The sequence below is a fragment of the Triticum dicoccoides genome, chromosome 3A (genome assembly GCF_002162155.2).
Source record: "Triticum dicoccoides isolate Atlit2015 ecotype Zavitan chromosome 3A, WEW_v2.0, whole genome shotgun sequence".
NCBI classification, from domain to species: domain Eukaryota; kingdom Viridiplantae; phylum Streptophyta; class Magnoliopsida; order Poales; family Poaceae; genus Triticum; species Triticum dicoccoides.
This window is the reverse complement of record NC_041384.1, coordinates 117,762,626-117,782,075: the sequence shown is the minus strand read 5'-3', so window position 1 is coordinate 117,782,075 and position 19,450 is coordinate 117,762,626.

The following is a 19,450-nucleotide window of genomic DNA, read 5'->3' as shown; positions in this document are numbered from 1 at the left end:
CACATTTGTTGAACTTGGCATACAACTGATGTTCCCTGAGTTTCTCGAGAACTAAATGCAAATGCTCTTTGTGCTCCTCTTCATTCTTCGAGTATACCATTATATCATCAATGAACACCACAACAAACTTATCCAAATATTCCATGAACACCTTGTTCATCATGCTCATGAAATAGGCAGGGGCGTTAGTCAGTCCAAATGACATGACTGTATACTCATATAACCTGTACCTTGTGGTAAATGCGGTTTTAGGTATATCCTTTACCCGGATCTTCAGCTGGTGATATCCTGATCGCAGATCGATCTTCAAAAACACCTCAGCTCCTTGCAACTGGTCAAACAAATCATTGATCATCGGCAGTGGGTATCTGTTCTTGATCGTCACCTCATTCAATGCACGATAATCAACAACCATCCTTAGAGACCTATCCTTCTTCTCAACCAAAAGCACTGGGGCTCCCCATGGTGATGAACTCCATCGGATGTAACCTTTCTCCAATAACTCCTTGATCTGCTTCTTAATCTCCTCCAGATCATTTGCGGGCATCCGGTAGGGTCTCTTTGATATTGGCAAGGTACCTGGCAATAGCTCTATCAAAAACTCGATGTCTCGATCTGGTGGCATGCCTGGTAACTCCTCTGGAAAAACATCTGGGTAATCCTTCACTACAGGCACTTCCTCCTGAACAACTCCCGTGAGGGTATTTACTTGGCTCCTCCTAGGCGCATGTCTAGATACATACTTGATCCTTTTCCCCTCCAGGGTGGTGAGACAAATTGATTTACTAGCACAGTCAATGCTTCCTCCATACTTTGACATCCAGTCCATGCCTAATATCACATCCAATCTTTGTGACTCCAAAATTATTAGGTCTGACGGAAAAACATGGCTACCAATGGTTAGGGGTATCTGGTCGCACCATCGGCTGGCCATATACTCTGCTCCAGGTGAACTTACTAATAGAGGGGTCGTAAGGGTTTGGGTTGGTAGTTTAAACTTATCCACGAATCTCCTTGATATGTATGAATGTGATGCACCAGTATCAAAAAGAACAAGGACGGTAAAAGACTTAACCAAAAACTTACCGATAATTGCATCTGGCTGCCCTTCAACCTCCTCCACGTTAACGTGGTTCACTTGTCCTTTGTTGAATGGATTAGGCTTCTTCCCAGCGCTCCCATTATCGTTTCCATTCTTCGCTTCAGGGCACTCCGTGGCATAGTGTCCAGTCTTCCCGCATTTGAAGCAAGTAATGTGACTTATCTCTCTTGGTGGGTGTGGCTGGATTGGAGCGGGTCTGATTGTTGCTTGTTCCGTTCCTAGTCCCATTCTTGGAACCATTGGAGTTACGCGAACTTCTTCCGTTGTGGTTATGACCTCCATGGTTATGAATAAGTCCTCCCGAGTTCGGGGTTAGACGAGGATTCTGCTGAGCTCCTGAGTTGTACCTTCCTTGTCCATATTTCCTTTTGCGGCTCTTAATTTGCTGCTGCTTCCCTTCAATCATAAGAGCCTTGTCTACCAACTCCTGGTAGTTGTGAAATGTTGCCACCATCAACTGCATGCTCATCTCATTGTTCAGCCCTTCCATAAACTTCTCCTACTTCGCGGCATCTGTGGCCACATCGTCAGGGGCATAACAAGATAGCTTACTAAATTCATCCACGTACTGCCCCATAGTACGGTTCCCTTGGCGCAAGTTGCAAAAATCATGCTTCTTCATGCTCATAGCTCCCGTTGAGACATGGGAAGTGCGGAATGCTTACTGAAACTGATCCCATGTAACAGTGGCTATAGGATAGGTGATTGTGTAATTCTCCCACCACGAGGCTGCTGGTCCATCCAACTGATGTGCGGCAAAACGCACCTTCTCAGCATCTATACAACCTGCAGTGGTTAACTCCCTTCCAATCCTCCGGAGCCAATCGTCTTCCACTATCGGCTCGGTGCTGCTGGAAAACACCGGCGGCTGCAACATCAGAAAGCGGGCTAAGTTGTCAACTGGTGGTGGTGGTGGGTTGTTGTTGTTGCCTTGATTCTGGACTAACAACTGCATCAGTGTATTCTACTGTTGGATCAACTGAGTGAGCTCCGGTGGGAAAGTAAATCCGGGGTCACGTCTCGGAGGCATCTGAGGGTTTAGAGGGAAGAGAATAGAATAGAATGAGGTCTAATGAGAAAAACACTACCCATATGCACATGAGACAAACAGAATCATATCACTCAATCAATCAAGCAAGGGCATACAATCGATCTAACTATCATTACAAAAGTGCTCGGACTATACTATATACATGGTGGAATACTACTACTGATGTGGTGGTCTACTAGAAATATTGATCGGTCGAAGACTCCATGATGTCTGCTCCAGCTTCGTCTTCATAGTCATCGCGCTATCGTCGGGGTCCGAGTCCGTGTCGTCGATGATGATGTAGTCCTTAGAATGAATCTCCTTGGGTTCATCGTCTTCTTCTCCTGGCGCAGGGTCTCCCATGAATACTCCTAGCTTCCTTTCCAGATCGTCATTCTTATCCACTAGTACGACAATTTCCTCCTCATAATCTTCATGAGTAGCCTTGAGTTCTTCCTCCAGTTCCGTGATCCTTGTCATTGCCTCCTTCCGATCTATCATGCCCGCGCACATCTAGTTCTCCTGGCGTCGAATGTGCTGGTTTAACTCCTGGATGAAAGCTGCGATTGATCTATCCTTCCTAGTGCTGATCATCTCCCATTGCTCATCTCGGTGCCCACAAATCTGATAGATAGTATCCTTAAGCTCCTTATGGTAAACTTCTCCAATGCGTCCCATGGTGATGTGAGCTGCCATACTCTTTCCTAGACTCCAGGTTGGTGCATCAAAGGAAAACTCTATGGGTTTGGTGACTGGCACGAATGTCCTTCCTAGAACTTGAACTTGAATCATCCATCGCTCCTCTTCTGGTAAAGTGGCGTTGTAAGTCCCGATGAAGCTTGGTATTCCAATGTTCAGATACTTAGTGACTTCCTTCAAGTGTCGTCCAAAAGGTGGTTCTTCATCCGGTTGTGCAAACTTGTTCCTTGCGTCCGCCATCCTAAAGAGTAGAAAATGGAGAGGTGTCAGAAATGAGAAGAGAGTGATGATCTAGGGCTTTAGCTTAGTGGTCGTGTCCTACACTCAGCGTGTGCTCTGATACCATCTTGTAGCGACCCGACCTCAAACGGTCAAGTCTCTGTGGTTCAGTGTCATCCCTGGATCGGTAATGCTGACACACATAGTACTCGAGGATTTATAACAGAGTAGCAATCACACACTTATTACATCGAATGTCTCAAAAGAGAACTTATTACAATAAATATGGCTTAAGGACATCTAATACGATAACAACGGAAGGCTTGGAAGATAAAGTGAGTCCATCAACTCCAACGGCATAGCTGAGCTGCACGGCAACGACCTAACGAACCTTACTCCTCATCTGAAAAGTCTGCAACATAATACGTTGCAGCCCGAAAATGGGCCAGCACATGGAATATGCTGGCAATATAACACGGTAGAGCAAGAACATAATAATGCTATCACTATATGCATATTTGGCTGGTGGAAAGCTCTACGGTTAAAGTTTTATGAAAAGCCAATTTTTCCCTACAACAAAGGAATAGGTTTTATTTAACTATCATGGTAGTTGAAACATCATTGAGAAGGTTCCTCCAACTCAATCCCAATTAAGAGTAATTATCAACCCAACAATATGAATTTAGAGTGATGAGATACATATGATAATCCAAGTACTAGATACTCAAGACGTCCATAACCGGGGACACGACTAACCATGATTAGTTTGTACACTCTGTAGAGGTTTGCGCACTTTTCCCCACAAGACTCGATCTCCTTCGTTGGATTTCTCGCACTACATGGTGTTTGAGAAACGGATGACCGAGACACAGTCTTTCAGAAGCATTAACTCTCTACTCCGGATAGACTATACCACCTACAACCCACTACATCTGCTAGTCTACATCTTCAAGAGCTTCACGCAACTTACTCAACTATGCTAGAGCCCATAATAGCTTGTGGCTGCACACGGAAGTTTCTAGCATGAAATATCTCAGTTTCCTTAGAGCCTGGGTGGCGGACCTTAGGATTATCACACGGGTACTCCGGGATATCCTAGGACAACACTGGATTCTCCAGGTGCCCGACAAGCAATCCACCTAGATGTGTATTAAAGTTGCCACCTTAAGTTGAACCATTAATTAACAATCTCACATTTGTCATGGATTCACTCACCCAAACCACGTCTACGAGCATAGCATGGCAATATAAGCAATACGTAGAAGTAACTCCCAAGGGTTTGATAATGACAGGGCAATAGGTTCTACCTCATCAACTACTTCCCAATCCCACATGTTATCAAGTCCTAACCATGCAATGTTTGAGGGTTTAAACTAATGCATAAAAACTGGGTGATAAAGGGATATGATCAAAGTGTTACTTGCCTTGCTGATGATCCGCAAAACCTAGAGACTCGTAGTAGCACGCTTCGCACTTCGGGTACTCTATCGCAATCAAACAAGCATACAATAAGCAATCAAACAAAGACGCACGGGTAAAGCACGAGTAAGAAGATCTAACCAGAAAGTTCAACTTAAGAACTCCAGTTTGCAAAAGGAATCAAATCAAACGGAGCAACAAAACTCAAACTGTGAAAGAAACAAGATCCGATTACTAATCTAGACTAAGGTCAAATTTTACTGTATCAAAATCTTGTTCAAGTTGGTTAAATGGAAAGTGGGTTTCGAGACGAAACTCTAGGCGCTTGAATATCCTGATTCCGATAAACGAGCGAAAAGTTATACTAAAACGAAAATCGGATCAGAAATCGCGATCGAAAATAATCGCGGAAAATCCGAGAAAAAGAAAAACTGACGAACAGGCTAACGAAAGAATGTTCCCTGTCTGCGGCTAAACGGTGAAAACCGTTCATTAAGAACGTAAAAAGGGCGTTCGCTAAATAACTAAACCGAAAAAATAAACCGAACCGGATCTAAAAAACGGATCTAGGGTTTCGAAAAAAACCAAACGGTTTTCTCACGAGGCGGCTACCTCGGGTCCGGCGAGGTCCGACGATGGCGGGGCGGCTCCAGTCCGGCGGCGGCGCGGGCGGCGGCGGCAGCGCGCGAGGCGAGGCGAGGCGGCGGCGGATCGGCGGCGGCGCGGCTAGGGTTAGGGTTTGGGCGGCGGTGCGGTTTGGGCTGTGGTGGGCTCGGCAGCGCGGCTTAAAAAGGCCCCCCGGGCGGAGTCCCGCTCGGGTACGGACCGGAGTCGGTTCACTTTTTTTTAATAAATAATTTCGATGTGCAGAAAAAGAAAGAAAAGAAATACTAAATGGACTCCAAAAATCCCAAAATAAATTTTCCCCGTCCTCTAAAAATAAGTCGGACAAGGTGAACATTTATTTGGGCCTAAAATGCAATTTTGAAAAACGCATATTTTTCCTAATTCAAATAAAATAGCGATAAAACTCTGAATAAAAATCTTATTTGATTTTAATATTAAATCTTCGATATTTATCTATTTTGAGGAAGTCATTTTATCCTCTCTCTTTTATTTTTATAAAAGAAATATTCGAAGAGAAAATAATTAAAAACAAACGATCCTCTTTTCAAAATTCGAGAAAACTCGAATATGAAAATAACGAAATCCCCAACTCTCTCCGTAGGTCCTTGAGTTGCGTAGAATTTCTAGGATCAAGCCAAAATGCAATAAAATATGGTATGCAATGATGATCTAATGTATAACATTCCAAATTGAAAATTTGGGATGTTACAAGGTCTGCGGGGGGAGGGGAATGAGAGGCGAACAGTAAGGCCGCCCATATTAAACAGCGGCTCGGGCGCCATTAATGGAGAGGAAGGCGGGCGGCCATGGAAGTCAAAGGGCTCGCTTCCCAGTGAGCCCGCGCAGCGTACAGCTCGCACGCTTCCCGGTGAGCCTGAGCATCGGAGAACAACTTGCATGCCTCTCGGTCAGCCTGCGCACCGGACTGCGCTCGCACGCCTCCCGTTCACTCAAGGTCAAGCAGTTGTCCGCATGGCCCCTCCTACAACCATTAAAACCAAGACATGTGGCTTCACGTGAATGGTTAACAGAACGCACACGGTTTGAATTATACAAACGTTTGAGATATTAAAGTGGCAGCTATTTTTTCAAAATGCCTTTGTTGGCTGTCATTATTCGAGTGCGCCTTCTCTCAAAATGGACACGAAAAATACCACATCATGTCGGGTGCCATTCCATGATAGCATGCCAAGTTTCATGAATTTCAGACGAGTTTTGGATTTACTAGAATTTAAAAACCAGGCATCTCAATGTTTTGTCGGCAATCAACAGTGCCATGGTGTTTAAAATTTATTCCCATTTCTTGCATGGGACCTAAGCATGAACCCAAGGACACAGATTTGATTTTTCAACCAATTTATATGCACTGGAGCATGTGCATGTAGTTCAAATTTGAATTATGCACATAAATGCATTGAAAACTCAGTTAATGCATAAAAATGTCCAAAAGAACCCCAAAAAATCACAAAATTGACACGGCACTCCTGTTGTTCTATGTTGACACGAGAAATTTTTTGGAAACAATAAGATGCAGTGGATATCATTTCGTCCCCAAAGGTGGGACGTTCCCTACCGAAACCATGATGCTTATTGTGAGAAGCTTTGGTTTGTGAGAAGCATATACCCAAACCTGCCTCAAACAGGACAAAACTTTTACCACGGCATGTTAATGCCGCTCCATGAAAGCATGCCAAGTTTCATGAATTTCAGACGAGTTTTGGATTTACTGGAATTTAAAAATGAGGCATCTCAATGTTTTGCCGGCAATGGTGCCCTGGTGTTTGAAATTCATTCCCATTTCTTGCATGGGACCTAAGCATGCACCCAAGGACATAGATTTAATTTTTCAACCAATTTATATGCACTGGAGCATGTGCATGTAGTTCAAATTTGAATTATGCACATAAATGCCTAGAAAACTCAGTTAATGCATAAAAATGTCCAAATGAACCCCGAAAAATCCCAAAAATTGACACAACACTCATGTTGTTCTATGTTGACACAAGAATTTTTTGAAAGCAATAAGAGGCAATGGATATCGTTTCGTCCCCAAAGGTGGGATGTTCCCTATGGAAACCATCATGCTTGTTGTGAGAAGCATATACCCGAACCTGCCCCAAATGGAACAAATTTTTTAACACGGCATGTTGATGCCGCTCCATGATAGCATGCCAAGTTTCATGAATTTTAGACGAGTTTTGGATTTACTGGAATTTAAAAATGAGGCATCTCAATGTTTTGTCGGCAATCAACGGTGCCCTGGTGTTTGAAATTCATTCACATTTCTTGCATGGGACCTAAGCATGCACCCAAGGACACAAATTTGATTTTTCAACCAATTTATATGCACTGGAGCATGTGCATGTAGTTCAAATTTGAATTATGCACATAAATGCATTGAAAACTCAGTTAATGCATAAAAATGTCCAAACGAACCCCGAAAAATCCCAAAAATTGACACAACACTCCTGTTGTTCTATGTTGACACAAGAAATTTTTTGAAAGCAATAAGAGGTAACGGATATCGTCCCGTCACCAAAGGTGGTACGTTCCCTATCGAAACCATCATGATTGTTGTGAGAAGCTCTATTTTGTGAGAAGCGTATACCCGAACCTGCCCCAAATGGGACAACATTTTCACCACGTCATGTTCATGCCGCTCCATGATAGCATGCCAAGTTTCATGAATTTCAGACAAGTTTTGGATTCACTAGAATTTGAAAACCAGGCATCTCAATGTTTGCCGGCAATCAACAATGCCATGATGTTTGAATTTCATTCTCATCTCTTGCATGGGACCTAGAAATTTACCCAAGGACACACATGTGATTTTTAACCAACTTTGGTGCATTGGAGCATGTGCTTGTAGTTCAAATTTGAATTATGCACATAAAATGCCTAGAAAACCCAGTTAATGCATAAAAATGTCCAAACGAACCCCGAAAAATCCCCAAAATTGACACAACACCCCTGTTGTTCTATGTTGACACGAGAAATTTTTTGAAAGCAATAAGAGGCAATCTTTATCGTTTCATCCCCAAAGGTGGGAGGTTCCCTACCGAAACCATCATGCTTGTTGTGAGAAGCTCTGGTCTGCGAGAAGCATATACCCGAACCTTCCCCAAATGGGATAAATTTTTTAACACAACATGTTGATGTCGCTCCACGATAGCATGCCAAGTTTCATGAATTTCAGATGAGTTTTGGATTTACTAGAATTTAAAAATCAGGCATCTCAACATTTTGCCGGCAATCAACAGTGCCCTGGTATTTGAATTTCATTCCCATCTCTTGCATGGGACCTACAAATTCACCCAAGGACACACATGTGATTTTTCAACCAACCTTAGTGCATTGGAGCATGTGCCTGTAGTTCAAATTTGAATTATGCACATAAAATGCCTAGAAAACCCAGTTAATGTATAAAAAGGCCAAACTAACCCCGAAAAATTCCAAGATTGAACACAACACTCCTGTTGTTCTATGTTGACACTACAAAAATTTTGAAAGCAATAGGAGGCAACGGATATCGTCCCGTCACCAAAGGTGGTACGTTCCCTATCGAAACCATCATGCTTGTTGTGAGAAGCTCTGGTTTGTGAGAAGCTCATACCCGAACCTGCCCCAAATGGGACAGAAGTTTTACCACGGCATGTTCATGCCGCTCCATGATAGCATGCCAAGTTTCATGAATTTCAGACAAGTTTTGGATTTACTTGAATTTAAAAACCAGGCATCTCAACATTTTGCTGGCAATCAACAGTGCCATGGTGTTTGAATTTCATTCCCATCTCTTGCATGGGACCTAGAAATTCACCCAAGGACACACATGTGATTTTTCAACCAACTTTGGTGCATTGGAGCATGTGCTTGTAGTTCAAATTTGAATTATGCACATAAAATGCCTAGAAAACCCAGTTAATGTATAAAAAAGGCCAAACGAACCCCAAAAAAATCCCAAGATTGAACACAACACTCATGTTGTTCTATGTTGACACTAGAAATTTTTTGAAAGCAATAAGAGGCAACGAATATCGTCCTGTCCCCAAAGGTGGTACGTTCCCTATCGAAACCATCATGCTTGTTGTGAGAAGCTCTGGTTTGTGAGAAGCTTATACCCAAACCTTCCCCAAATGGGACAAAATTTTCACCACGACATGTTGATGCCGCTCCATGATAGCATGCCAAGTTTCATGAATTTCAGACGAGTTTTGGATTTACTATAATTTAAAAACCAGGTATCTCAACATTTTGCTGGCAATCAATAGTGCCCTGGTGTTTGAAATTCACTCCCATCTCTTGCATGGGACCTAGAAATTCACCCAAGGACACGCACGTGATTTTTGAACCAACTTTAGTGCATTGGAGCATGTGCTTGTAGTTCAAATTTGAATTATGAACATAAAATGCCTAGAAAACCCAGTTAATGTATAAAAAAGGCCAAACGAACCCCGAAAAAATTCATTCCCATTTCTTCCATGGGACCTAAGCATGCACTGAAGGACACATATTTGATTTTTCAACCAATTTGTATGCACCAGAGCATGTGCATGTAGTTTAATTTTGAATTGTGCACCTGAAATGGCTAGAAAACCAGTTTAATGTATGAAATGTCCAAACGAACCCTGAATAATTCCAATTCTTTTACGACACACATACAGTTGCATGTTCACTGCAGATAAAAGGTGTAGCAATTCAAACACCGTCCATTGCCGTTGTGACCCCATTTTGTAATTCAAATCAAGTAGATCCCACACAGTTTATTCTCACCAACCGTATGAGATGTAGTACAAAATATCTTGGAGCACTGTCTGTGTATAGTACGCTGATATGTCTCCAACGTATCTATAATTTATGAAGTATTCATGCTATTATATTATCTGTTTTGCATATTTATGGGATTTACTAAACACTTTTATATTATTTTTGGGACTAACCTATTAACTGGAGGCCCAACCCAAATTGTTGTTTTTTCCTATTTCAGTGTTTCACAGAAAAGGAATATCAAACGGAGTCCAAACGGAATGAAACCTTCGGGAGAGTTATTTTTGGAACGGAAGCAATCCAGGAGACTTGGAGTAGACATCAGGGAAGCTTCGAGGAAGACACGAGGCAGGGAGCCGTGCCCTACCCCCTGGGCGCGCCCCCACCTTCGTGGGCCCCTCGTGGCTCCCCTGACCGACTTCTTTCGCCTATATATGTCCATATATCCTAAAAACAGCAGAATAGATCGAGAGTTCCACCGCCAGAATCCTCTGTAGCCATCGAAAACCAATCTAGACCCGTTCCGGCACCCTGCCGCAGGGGGAATCCCTCTCTGGTGGCCATCTTCATCATCCTGGCGCTCTCCATGATGAGGAGGGAGTAGTCCACCCTCGGGGCTGAGGGTATGTACCAGTAGCTATGTGTTTGATCTCTCTCTCTCTCTCGTGTTCTTGAGGTGGTACGATCTTGATGTATCGCGAGCTTTACTAATATAGTTGGATCTTATGATGTTTCTCCCCCTCTACTCTCTTGTGATGGATTGAGTTTTCCCTTTGAAGTTCTCTTATCGGATTGAGTCTTTAAGGATTTGAGAACACTTGATGTATGTCTTGCACGTGCTTATTTGTGGTGACAATGGGATATCATGTGATCCACTTGATGTATGTCTTGGTGATCAACTTGCGAGTTCCGTGACCTCGTGAACTTATGCATAGTGGTTGGCACACGTTTTCATTTTGACTCTCCGGTAGAAACTTTGGGGCACTCTTTGAAGTTCTTTGTGTTGGTTGAATAGATGAATCTGAGATTGTGTGATGCATATCGCATTATCATACCAACGGATACTTGAGGTGACATTGGAGTATCTAGGTAACATTAGGGTTTTGGTTGATTTGTGTCTTAAGGTGTTATTCTAGTACGAACTCTATGATAGATTGAGCGGAAAGAATAGCTTCGTGTTATTGTACTACGGACTCTTGAATAGATCCATCAGAAAGGATAACTTTGAGGTGGTTTCGTACCCTACAATAATCTCTTCGTTTGTTCTCCGCTATAGTGACTTTGGAGTGACTCTTTGTTGCATGTTGAGGGATAGTTATATGATCCAATTATGTTATTATTGTTGAGAGAACTTGCACTAGTGAAAGTATGAACCCTAGGCCTTGTTTCAACGCATTGCAATACCGTTTGTGCTCACTTTTATCATTAGTTACATTGCTGTTTTTATATTTTCAGATTACAAAAACCTTTATCTACCATCCATATTGCACTTGTACCACCATCTCTTCGCCGAACTAGTGCACCTATACAATTTACCATTGTATTGGGTGTGTTGGGGACACAAGAGACTCTTTGTTATTTGGTTGCAGGGTTGTTTGAGAGAGACCATCTTCATCCTACGCCTCCCACGGATTGATAAACCTTAGGTCATCCACTTGAGGGAAATTTGCTACTGTCCTACAAACCTCTGCACTTGGAGGCCCAACAACGTCTACAAGAAGAAGGTTGTGTAGTAGACATCAAGCTCTTTTCTGGCGCTGTTGCCGGGGAGGTTAGCGCTTGAAGGTATATCTTTAGATCTTGCAATAGAATCTTTTAGTTTCTTGTTTTATCTCTAGTTTAGTCTATAAAATAAAATTACAAAAAAATGGAATCAATGTTGCCTCATATGCTTCATCTTTTTAATATCTTCCATGAAAACAAGGATTCCGATAATTGTGCCAAAGTGTTAGAAGAAGAATGCATTAGAATGTTTGGCACTAAATCCTTGTATGATGAGCATGATTGCAATGTTGTTAGTATGAATTCCTTGGATATCTATGATGCTAATGGTATGCAAAGCCACAAGCTTGGGGATGCTATGTTTGATGAAGATGATATTTTTTGTCCCCCAAGTGTTGATGAGCAAATTTATTTTGATGATAGCATGCCTCCTATTTATGATGATTATATTGATGAAAGTGGGTTTGGAAGAGTGTCAACTTTAGGAAGTAATGATCCCACTATTTTAGAGGGTGTTGAATCTTATTGTGATAATTATGAAAGTGGGTTTGGAGAGGTCATGACTTTAGTTAATGTTAATCCCACTATTTTGGAAGAGTGTCAACTTTGCATACTTGTAGATCATGAAAATAATGCTTTATGTGATGGTTATATTGTTGAGTTCATTCATCATGATACTGAAAATTATTATGAGGGAGGAATATATGCTTGTAGGAATAGCAATAATATCAAGTTTCCTCTCTACATGTTGAAAATTTTGAAGATATGCTTGTTTTGCCTTCCTATGCTAGTTGATTATTGTTCCCATAAGTTGTTTGTTCACAAAATCCCTATGCATATGAAGTGGGTTAGACTCAAATGTGCTAGTCATATTCTTCATGATGCTCTCTTTATGTTTCAATTCTTATCTTTTATGTGAGCATCATTGAAATCATCATGCCTAGCTAGGGGCGTTAAACGATAGCGCTTGTTGGGAGGCAACCCAATTTTATTTTTGTTCTTTGCTTTTTGCTCCTGTTTAGTAATAAATAATTCATCTACCTTCTTTTATGATTGTGTTTTTTATGTTTTAATTAGTGTTTGTTCCAAGTAAAGCCTTTAGGATCTTCTTGGATGATTGTTGTTTGATCTTGCTGTAAAAAACAGAAAGTTTGCGCTCACGAGAATAATTTTAAATTTTTTACCAGAGAGCGATAAAATACTGATTCCAATTGTAATAGATAAATATACAAATTTTTTAGTTCTTACTAATTTGGTAGAATTTTTGGAGTTACATAAGTATTCGAAACCTACAGATTACTACAGAGTGTTCTGTTTTTGACAGATTCTGTTTTTCGTGTGTTGTTTCCTTATTTTTATGAATCTATGGCTAGTATCGAGGGTATGAACCATAGATAATTTGGAATACAGTAGGTTTAACACCAATATAAATAAATAATGAGTTTATAACAGTACCTTAAGTGGTGGTTTGTTTTCTTATACTAACGGAGCTTACGAGTTTTTCTGTTGAGTTTGGTGTTGTGAAGTTTTCAAGTTTTGGGTAAAGATTCGATGGAATATGGAATAAGGAGTGTCAAGAGCCTAAGCTTGGGGATGCCCAAGGCACCCCAAGGTAAAATCCAAGGACAACCAAAATCCTAAGCTTGGGGATGCCCCAGAAGGCATCCCCTCTTTCGTCTTCGTTCATCGGTAACTTTACTTGGAGCTACATTTTTATTCACCACATGATATGTGTTTTGCTTGGAGCGTCAATTTATTTTGTTAGGATTTGCTTTCTGTTATTTAGAACAATGTTTTGCATCTTTTATTTCAATAAAAGTGGCATTGATGGCCTTTACTATGCCTATTTTACAAGTCTACATGTTGCTGTTTGAAAACAGAAAAGTTTACCACTGTTGTAAAAATTCCCTAGAAAATTAAGAATGTGATAAAATGTTCAAACCTTTTGCATAATAAGCTCTGATAAATTTACTACCGTGTGAATTTTATTTCATAATTTTTGGAGCTAGGGAAGTATGGATCTTGCTGCGTTCTTCACAGACTGTCCTGTTTAGGCAGATTGTTGTTATGTTTGCATTGTTTGCATATGTTTGCTTGTTTAATGGTTCTATTTGAGGATAGGACTATTAAATATGCGGAGGCATTTAGTATGCAATGTTGATTAATAATTTTAGTGATTTGCTACAGAAGAGTATGATAAGGTTTTTGCATTGGTTTATACTAACTTATCTCACGAGTCCTTGTTGAGTTTTGTGTAGATGAAGCTTTTGAGATTTAGGGAGACCGTGATATCAGAGGAATTAAGGAGACACAAAAGCTCAAGCTTGGGGATTCCCAAGGCATCCCAAGATAATATTTCAAGAAGTCTCAAGCATCTAAGCTTGGGGATGCCCCGGTTGGCATCCCACCTTTCTTCTTCAACAACTATCGGTTAGTATCGGTTGATCCTAAGTTTTGCTTCTTCACACGATGTTTGCTATTCTTAGATGTAATTTTATTTTGTTTTGATTGCTGTTTGAGTAAAGTATCAAGATTTGAAATTATTAAATGGGAGAGTCTTCACATAGCTAAATAATTATTTAACTACTCATTGATCTTCACTTATATCTTTCGGAGTGGTTTGTTATTTATTCACGTGCTTCCCATATATCCTATGAGTAAATGGTTGATGAATTGAATATAATAAATCTGCAATTTTATATGTTTCATATGCTTATCCCATGGGGAGTAATGACTTCACATATAAGAAGTAGAGGTGGTAAATTTATTGAAGGTTAGAAAACATTGTATTGGTCACTTGAACAATTCATGAAAGAATATTGAGGGAAGAGAGATTTCACATATAAATATACTATTTGGGACATTGATACGTCTCCAATGTATCTATAATTTTTGATTGTTCCATGCTATTATATTATCAACCTTGGATGTTTTATATGCATTTATATGCTATTTTATATGATTTTTGGGACTAACCTATTAACCCAGAGCCCAGTGCCAGTGCCAGTTTCTGTTTTTTCCTTGTTTTAGAATATCGCGGAAAAGGAAAATCAAATGGAGTCCAATTGACATGAAACTTCACGGAACTTATTTTTGAAACGGAAGCAATCCATAAGACTTGGAGTGTACGTAAGGGAAGCAACAAGGAAGGCACGAGGCAGGGGGCGCGCCCACCCCCCTGGGCGTGCCCTCCACCCTCGTGGGCCCCTCGTGGCTCCCCTGATGTATTTCTTCCGCCTATATATCCATATACCCTAAAACTATCAAGGAGCACAATAGATCGGGAGTCCACCGCCAGAAGCCTCCGTAGCCACCGAAAACTAATCTAGACCCGTTCCGGCACCCTGCCGAAGGGGCAATCCCTCTCCGGTGGCCATCTTCATCATCCGGGTGCTCTCCATGACGAGGAAGGAGTAGTTCTCCTCGGGGCTGAGGGTATGTACCAGTAGCTATGTGTTTGATCTCTCTCTCTCTCGTGTTCTTGAGGTGATACGATCTTGATGTATCGCGAGCTTTGCTATTATATTTGGATCCTATGATGTTTCTCCTCCCCCTCTCCCTCTCTTGTAATGGATTGAGTTTCCCCTTTGAAGTTATCTTATCGGATTGAGTCTTTAAAGATTTGAGAACACTTGATGTATGTCTTGCCGTGCGTATCAGTGGTGACAATGGGATATCACGTGATTCACTTGATGTATGATTTGGTGAGCAACTTGCGGGTTCCGCCCATGAACCTATGCATAGGGGTTGGCACACGTTTTCGTCGTGATTCTCCGGTAGAAACTTTGGGGCACTCTTTGAGGTTCTATGTGTTGGTTGAATAGATGAATCTGAGATTGTGTGATGCATATCGTATAATCATACCCACGGATACTTGAGGTTACATTGGAGTATCTAGGTGACATTAGGGTTTTGGTTGATTTGTGTCTTAAGGTGTTATTCTAGTACAAACTCTAGGGCTGTTTGTGACACTTATAGGAATAGCCCAACGGATTGATTGGAAATAATAACTTTCAGGTGGTTTCGTACCCTACCATAATCTCTTCGTTTGTTCTCTGCTATTAGTGACTTTGGAGTGACTCTTTGTTGCATGTTGAGGGATAGTTATATGATCCAATTGTGTTATTATTGTTGAGAGGACTTGCACTAGTGAAAGTATGAACCCTAGGCCTTGTTTCAACACATTGCAATACCGTTTACGCCCACTTTTATCATTCGTTACCTTGCTGTTTTTATATTTTCAGATTACAAAAACTATTATCTACCATCCATATACCACGTGTATCACCATCTCTTCGCCGAACTAGTGCACCTATACAATTTACCATTGTATTGGGTGTGTTGGTGACACAAGAGACTCTTTGTTATTTGGTTGCACGATTGCTTGAGAGAGACCATCTTCATCCTACGCCTCCTACGGATTGATAAACCTTAGGTCATCCACTTGAGGGAAATTTGCTACTGTCCTACAAACCTATGCACTTGGAGGCCCAACAACGTCTACAAGAAGAAGGTTGTGTAGTAGACATCAAGCTCTTTTCTGGCGCTGTTGCCGGGGAGGTGAGTGCTTGAAGGTATATCTTTAGATCTTGCAATCGAGTCTTTTAGTTTCTTGTTTTATCACTAGTTTAGTTTATAAAATAAAATTAAAAAATGGAATTAAGTTTGCCTCATATGCTTTATATTTTTATTATCTATTGTGAGAATAAGGATTCCGATAATTGTGCTCAAGTGCTAGAATAAGTATGCATTAGAATGTTTGGCACTAAATATTTGAATGATGAGCATGATTGCAATGTTGTTAGTATAAATTCCTTGAATATCCATGATGCTAATGATATGCAAAGCCACAAGCTTGGGGAAGCTATGTTTGATGAAGATGATATTTTTTGTCCCCCAAGTTTTGATGAGCAAATTTATTATGATGAAAGCATGCCTCCTATTTATGATGATTATATTGATGAAAGTGGATTTGGAGTGGTCATGACTTTATTTAATAATGATTCCACTATTCCGGAAGAGGTTCCAATTGATTATGAGAACAAAGTTGCTATCTATTATGATTATTATGATGACTTGTATGCTATAAATAATAATGATATCCATGAAACTTGTCATCATGATTTTAGTTTTCAATTGGATTATGCCTCACATGATAATTATTTTGTTGAGTTTGCTCCCACTATTATTCATGAGAAGAATTTTGTTTTTGTGGAGAGTAATAAAATTTCTATGCTTGTAGATCATGAAAAGAATGCTTTAGGTGCTGGTTATATTGTTGAATTCATTCATGATGCTACTGAAAATTATTATGAGGGAGGAACATATGCTTGTAGGAATTGCAATAATATCAAGTTTCCTCTCTATGTGCATAAGATTTTGAAGTTATGCTTGTTTACCTTCCTATGCAAGTTGATTCTTGTTCCCACAAGTTGTTTGCTCACAAAATCCCTATGCATAGGAAGTGGGTTAGACTTAAATGTGTTATTCATATTCTTCATGATGCTCTCTTTATGTTACAATTCTTATCTTTTATGTGAGCATCGTTGAAATCATCATGCCTAGCTAGGGGCGTTAAACGATAGCACTTGTTGGGAGGCAACCCAACTTTATTTTCGGTCCTTGCTTTTTGTTCCTTTTTAGTAATAAATTAATCATCTATAATCTTTTATGATTGCGTTTCTATGTTTTAATTAGTGTTTGTGCCAAGTAGAACCTTTGGGAAGACTTGGGGAAAGTCTTTGCGATCATGCTGTAAAAAAACAGAAACTTTAGCGCTCACGAGAATTGCTGCCAGTTTTTATTGGAGAGTGCTATTTAGTTCATTATTTTTGCAGATGATTAATAGATAAATTCCTCATGTCGATCAATTTATTTGAGAATTGTATGAGTTCCATAAGTATACGTTTGATTCAGATTACTACAGACTGTTCTGTTTTTGACATATTCTGTTTTTTTGTGTGTTGTTTGCTTATTTTGATGAATCTATGGCTAGTAAAAGAGTTTATAAACCATAGAGAAGTTGGAATACAGTAGGTTTAACACCAATATAAATAAATAATGATTTCATTACAGTACCTTGAAGTGGTGTTTTGTTTTCTTTCGCTAACGGAGCTTACGAGTTTTCTGTTAAGTTTTGTGTTGTGAGGTTTTCAAGTTTTGGGTAAAGATTCGATGGACTATGGAATAAGGTGTGGCAAGAGCCTAAGATTGGGGATTCCCAAGTCACCCCAAGGTAATATTCAAGGACAACCAATAGCCTAATCTTGGGGATGCCCCGGATGACATCCCCTCTTTCGTCTTCGTTCATCGGTAACTTTACTTGGAGCTATATTTTTATTCGCCATATGATATGTGTTTTGCTTGGAGCGTCATTTTATTTTATTTTGTTTTGCTTGCTGTTTGAATAAAATACCAAGATCTGAAATTATTAAATGTTAGAGAGTCTTCACATAGTTACATAATTGTTCGACTACTCATTGATCTTCACTTATATCTTTCGGAGTAGTTTGTTGTTGCTCTAGTGCTTCACTTATATCTTTTTAGAGCACGTCGGTGGTTTTATTTTGAAGAAATAGATGAACTCTCATGCTTCACTTATATCATTTTGAGAGTCTTTAGAACAGCATGGTAATTTTCTTTGGTTATGAAATTAGTCCTAATATGATGGGCATCCAAGAGGGATATAATAAAAACTTTCATATAAGTGCATTGAATACTAAGAGAAGTTTGATACTTGATGATTGTTTTGAGATATGGAGATAGTGATATTAAAGTGGTGCTAGTTGAGTAGTTTTGAATTTGATAAATACTTGTGTTGAAGTTTGCAAGTCCTGTAACATGCACGTATGGTAAACATTGTGTAACAAATTTGAAACATGAGGTGTTATTTGATTGTCTTCCTTATGAGTGGCGGTCAGGGACGAGCGATGGTCTTTTCCTACCAATCTATCCCCCTAGGAGCATGCGCGTAGTGCTTGGTTTTTGATGACTTGTAGATTTTTACAATAAGTATGTGAGTTCTTTATGATTAATGTTGAGTCCATGGATTATACACACTCTCACCCTTCCATCATTGCTAGCCTCTTCGGTACCGTGCATTGCCCTTTCTCACATTGAGAGTTGGTGCAAACTTCGCCGGTGCATCCAAACCCCGTGATATGATACGCTCTATCACACATAAACCTCCTTATATCTTCCTCAAAACAGCCACCATACCTACCTATTATGGCATTTCCATAGCCATTCCGAGATATATTGCCATGCAACTTTCCACCACTCCGTTTATTATGACACACTTCATCATTGTCATAGTGCCTTGCATGATCATGTAGTTGACATCATATTTGTGGCAAAGTCACCATGCATAATTTATCATACATGTCACTCTTGATTCATTGGTATCCCGGTATACCACCGGAGGCATGCATATAGAGTCATACTTTGTTCTAGTTTCGAGTTGTAATCATTGAGTTGTAAATAAATAGAAGTGTGATGATCATCATTCATAGAGCATTGTCCCAAAAAAGGCAAAAAAGGCCAAATAAAAAAGAAAGGCCAAATAAAAAAAGGAAAGGCCAAATAAAAAATAAAATAAAAGGGACAATGCTGCTATCCTTTTTCCACACTTGTGCTTCAAAGTAGCACCATAATCATCATGATAGAGAGTCTCTTGTTTTGTCACTTTCATATACTAGTGGGAACTTTTCATTATAGAACTTGGCTTGTATATTCCAACAATGGGCCTCCTCAAGTGCCCTAGGTTTTCGTGAGCAAGCAAGTTGGATGCACACCCACTTAGTTTCTTTTGTTGAGCTTTCATACATTTATAGCTCTAGTGCATCCGTCGCATGGCAATCCCTACTCCT